Genomic DNA, 6000 nt, shown 5'->3' with positions numbered 1-6000 from the left:
TTGCAACGCTGGTGGCTCCGGGAGGCTAGTGCTTGCAGGTGACTTCGAGCAGGTTGAGCTAACTCGAGGCGAAGTCCCGATGTCTACGTTGCAGACGTTAATATCGCGTCACAACTAGACGAACGGCTAAGTTTAGGTGGCCAGCCGATACAGAGCCACACTAAAACTTCTAGAAGAGATGCTTGTTGATCTGTTTCTACACCATCTTGGTCAGCGACTAGTCTGCCTAGCAGGGCAAAATCCTGCGCTTAAATCCCCCTCGTGTCTCCTCGCTCTCTTCCTTGGGGACAAGAGACCTCTACCTGGGTCCAATCATGCGCGTTTAATTGATGGGAAACTCCGCCCCAAAAATATTTGGACCCCACCCCTTTTTAATTGGGAGAGGGCCCTCAACTAGCGAGAGTGACAACCTGTCGGGTTGTCATGCGGCTTGGCCACCAGAGCGTTTCCCACGCTTTTCCCCGTGGGAACGGTCAAACGTTTGGCTCTCAGCCGGTGTGTCTCGTAGTCTAATCCTTGTTCGGGGTATACCGCGGCCTTCTACGACCTTGCAGACGCCGCCACAGTTACAAAAGGATTAACCGTCGGCGGCGACGTTCTAAGAAGAGCACCCCATTTTGCACTTCTCGGCTCCCTTTCATGCGCCGCCGTTTCTCACGGTCAGTCGGGGAGTACGGCGCCCGTTAATTGCCGTGACGCGGTGTCGCCAAAAATGGCCGTCCGTGACATTCTGCCTGCGGGAAATGAGGTCACTACTGAGTTGTATGCGGCTCATCAAATGTCAGCACGCCTCAAAAGACTGTAGCTGAAGTACAAGATACTGTTGTAACAAACACAGCTACAATGCTAAACATTGATGAACGTTACTGTTCAAGTTGGTCAAGTCAACATTTTTTTCCTCGTTGACCCCGGTGTGGCCATATCATTGCTTAACTTACAAGATTTGAAGAAGTACTTTTCAGGGACCAGACTACTTTACTCGTACGTTGTTCGTCAGGACTATTCGAAGAAATACATTCTGAACCTAGGATACTTCTCTACAAGCGTTCGGTACAATTGTACTACTGCTGCGGTCACATCTTACGTGATGAAAGAGAGTTCTTCACTTCTCGGGATGTATGCCATTTAAAACCTCCAAATAACCATCGATGGTGCAACATTGTGCTGCTCACAAGTTTTAGGTTCAGAAACCCCAAGAATCCCTGCTAATGCATCTTTTAAAATGCCTCAACTCTTCACCCAGGAACTCAGACTGGTGAAAAGTTACATGCAAAAAGTGAAACACTGTCCAGGTGTGCAGCCAGTCACTGCCAAACTTCGCAGTTTGCCATTCCTGCTTCGACAGTCTCCGAAAAGCTTACTCATCTTGAAAAAGCAGGCGTCATTGAACAATTTTCAGCATCAGATCGGGTCCCACTGGTCGTGGGGAAGAAAGAGAATGGTTTCACAAGACTCTGTGTGGACTTCGTGAACCAAACAAAGTCATTGTGGTTGATGGGTTTGCCCTACCCCACATCGAAAAACTTCTTCAGCAACTTACAGGCGCTGTTTAGTTTTCAAACCTAGATCTTGCGTACCATCAGGTTAACTTGTCATAATCAAGTAGAGAGTTAACTACTTTTCTAACACATGATAATTTATTGAGATATTGTATTTGGCTTTGGGCTTGCATGTGCCCCAGCTGTTTTTCAGAAAATGATGTCAGACATCTCAAAAGATTGCTCTTCAGTACTGAGCTACTTGATGATATCTTGGTCTGGGATTGAACGTGTGCTGAGCATGATGCTAATTTACAAGTTGTAGTAATACGCATAAGCAACACAGGAATGAAATTTAACGACAAATTTGTCTTTCCCATCAAGGAAATTGAATTTTAGGACTCATTATTAGTACAAGAGGATTGTATCCTCTTGAATCTAAAGTGCATGCTATCGTTAATGCACCTGCACTTGCAGATTGTAAAACCTTGAACTTATTTCTTAGTCTCGCTGGCTATTACTCAAAGTTCATTCCACATTATGCTGATGTTGTTGAATCACTGCGTTCCGCGTTGCGTAAAGGCCTAACATTCAGTTGGTCCAAAGAGGCTAATTCGGCTTTTAACATTATCAAAGAAGTAGTAGCTGCAAACACAGTCATTTAACTCTGACTCTACCTATAGTCATTACGACTGATGCCTTCAACATAGGATTGGGTGCCTTGTTTCAACAACTCAAGGGTAATCAGTTAATTACAATTGCTGTTGCTTCAAGAACTTTGTCTCCTGCTGAACTCACCCTGCTGGTGAGCTTAAAGCTGTAGTCCCCCTCTTTGCTTGTGCGAAATGGCATCTGTACTTATGGGGTAGCCATTTTAAATTACGCACTGATCATCAAGCTTCTGTTACGTTACTTTCTCCTGGACCAGAGGGCACACGCCCATAACGCATTTCGCGCTGGTTTGCAAGACTGTTATACTACAACTTCACTGTACAGTACTGCGAGGGTTCACATAACGATGTGGCGGATTCGCTTTCTCGTTTACCTTTACAGCTTTCAGTCTGTCTAGAGCTAGAAGAAGAAATAATCTCGCTTGTTACTTCTTGAATAAGTAAAGCTGACATGCAGGCAGCAACTGCTGAAGATGAAACATTGCAACATGTGCTTGCATTCACTGTTAATGGCTGGCCAGATCAAAAATCTCTGCAACCAGAATTATTGTCCTACTTTGCAGTCAGATTTCAGCTGTCTTGTGTAAAAAACTCAGTTTTTCGCGCAGATAGAGTCACCATTCTTACATCAATGTGCGACACACTTGCGCAGTCGTCTCATGAAAGCCACCCAGGAATTGTCAGGACGAAACAATAGCTTAGAGAAAAATTCTGGTAGCCTGGCTTGGATAGTCAGGAATTGTCAGGATGAAACAGTGGCTTACAGAAAGCTACTGGTGGCCTGGCTTGGATAGTCAAGTTGAACAGGCTGTTTGCCACTGTGTTGTATGTCAAACAGCTGATGAATCTGCTAAACCTGTTTTTGCATCCCTCAAGCCTTTTCCGTGGCCAAGCAAACCATGGTAAAAGCTAGGCATAGACATGGTCAGTCCACTCGAACGTGTTCCATACGATAGCAGATTTGCAAGTACATAAGTTAACTACCACTCTATGTGGCCGGAAGCTTTTTTAATCATGCAGTTAGTTTCGAAGCAGTAATTACATTTTTAACAGCACTTAATTTTCAGTAGGAAAGCCTTCCCTGAGGCCATTGTTATGGATAATGGTCCTTAGTTTAAGTAGCAACTATTTGACACTTTCCTCTCAGAAAGAGGCATTCAGCATCTTTGCTCAGCGAACTACTATCCACAAGGCAACGGCCAAGCTGAACGTTTTAAGAGAGTTTTTAAAGTGCTAATTCAGCTCGCTCAACTTAAATGTCGCCCACTGAAACATGCAGTTACAGAGTACTTGGGCACGTATCGTTTTACGCCTCAGGCTACCACTTGCTTTTCACCTGCACAACGTCTGCATAATCGCCAACCGCGTTTTAGAATCGACATTGCAGGGTTACACCTAAAGTCTTCCGCCCCCTTGCCAACGTTAGATCCTGTGAGAGCACAAGTATTCCATAGCGACTAAGCAAATCATTTATTCAAAGCCTGGAGCAAAGCCTCCTAAGCTGCAGGTGAGTCATAGGGTTCTAGTTTGTCTTCTGGGCAAGCAGATTAAGGGTCCATGTATACAATTGCTTGTTGAGTGGAACTGAATTCATTACACCTGAGTGATGGAAATGTACGGAATGCTTCAAAGCTCGTACTGGTTCATGTCGAGCAAAAACCAACTTCACAGCAGAATTTACTTCATCCGTTCAATTCTTCCTTCATGCATTGAAATTACTCCCCACTTCTATGTTCTTTTGCAACGCCCTAGTTAGTGACTCTTCCACAAACCTCCTTATGGACACCTTCAAAAGAAACCGCTGACATGCCCAGCCCCAGTGCATATGTTATCGGAAGGGGGAAAGATGTCTCTGTTACGGATGTGTCATGTTCGGACACTCCAGCATCGCTATCGCTCTCCGACGATGAGCATGTGGATGAGCCCCAAGGCTCAAAGTCTTTTGAGGTGGATAAGGCTCGATCGGTGAATCCTTCACCTCATTCTTTTGCGTGCCGTCGTCCTAAGCGACACGTAACAAACCGGCGCGTTACGAAGATCATGTTCCTTAAGCATAGTAATTTATACTACTCCAATTTCTACAAGTGTCAACTAGAGTATAAAGCTGTTTTACTTTATGATTTGTTCTAAGATATTTTTCACTGTTATGCCAAATTATCATGTGCACGAAAGAATTTTTTTGCAGTTTTACTAGTCCTTCTCACGCATGTTACTGTATGTCAATGTTTCAGTGCCTCACTACTGTATAATGTTCAAAACAACTCTGATTGAATACTGTGGCGCTAGCTTTGTATAAATCACGTTCTCTTGCACAATTGTGCACGAGTTTACGTCTCATTTCCTTTCTAGGGGGAGTTGACCTGGTGTCGGGGATTTCATGGACCTCTGGTGAATTTCGGTTTTGATGGAATGTGCTGCATTCCACCGCACAACGGCTATAATAGTAACCATTGTTACTCGCCAATGCGGGCTCTCGGAATCAGAGCTGCCAACTCTAGGGAAATTTCCCTAGACCTCGGGAATTCGGGTTGTATTTAGGGGAAGAGAAAAATTTCTCAACATCTAGGGATTTTTCTGGCTTCCACGTAGAGCAAGCAGATAGACGGCATAGAGTTTCATATAATAACACTTGTATGTAACTCTATGAACGGAGGGACATCCCGCACACAACCTCTTTTTTGCTCCTTCTTCCACCCTTTCTCTTTTACACCACAACTACACTCGCCCAAAAGCGCTGTGTCATGCCCAGTAGTGGTGTCGAGGGGTGCAAGGGGGGACGACAATGCTGTGTCAGTGGTCTGCTCTCCCCTACTTCATTGCGGTTCATTCTGTAAAGTCGGTGTTCGACGTCGATTGCCTAAATCCTGGTTTGAACCAAATAAAGGGTGCTCTCACTCGAGCCCGCGCCAAGCATATATATATATATATATATATATATATATATATATATGGGAAAGAAGTGTATACCTAAGGGCTCGTTTTTCCGTGTTTTAACACAATATTAATGACAGTAATGCCAAGGAATGTACAGGGGAAGTTATTAAAACCAATGGAATGTAAATAAGAAGAAAGAAAAGTGGATGAAAAAATTACCAACTCTGAGCAGGAATCGAACCTACGACCTTTGAATTACGCGTTCGATGCTCTTGCTATATATATATATATATATATATATATATATATATATATATATATATATATATATATATTATTCTTTACACCAACCTCCCATTTTCTCGCATTTCACATCCAGCGTTATTCCTTTGGTTTGTCGTTTTTTTTATCGGTTTCCCTTTTTTGTGGACACTGTCACGCTTCTAGTGAGCTGGCCCGTGGAGTCACGTGATTCCGCCAAGGTCACCAAGGTTTCTGTGAAAAGCGCAGCCATAGCAGTAGGCTGCATGTATGCGGTTATTTTCACAGCTGAAAAAAAAAAGCAGAAAAAAAGTGCCTGGTGGAAGAATGCATGGGTATATTTGGAACGAATACATGGCAGCCAACATTTCTAATAAGCATATCTTTTCGTTACCATTCAGCAGGTTGTGAGGGTTGAACTGCCACATGGCATAATATGCTTTCATGGTTAAAACTATTTTTTGTCACACTATCCTGCATCAGACATGACAAAGATAGAAAGTGACGTTTTTCAAGACATTGTTTATATAATAAGTCAGCGTGCATCACTTCATGTTTTATATGAACACCACTAAGCATTTTCTGCGGGAGAGTTCGCCAAAACCTAGTTCGCCAAAATAATTCACATACAGCGCTTTATATGCTCGTTCTGGTTAATATATTTTTTATATAATTATTATTGTTATTATTGATTTGTAACATGCTTGCTATTACAA

Source organism: Rhipicephalus microplus, chromosome 1 (assembly GCF_043290135.1).
Source record: "Rhipicephalus microplus isolate Deutch F79 chromosome 1, USDA_Rmic, whole genome shotgun sequence".
In the NCBI taxonomy this organism is placed as follows: domain Eukaryota; kingdom Metazoa; phylum Arthropoda; class Arachnida; order Ixodida; family Ixodidae; genus Rhipicephalus; species Rhipicephalus microplus.
The sequence above is the reverse complement of the archived record's forward strand: the minus strand, read 5'-3'. Positions refer to the sequence as shown.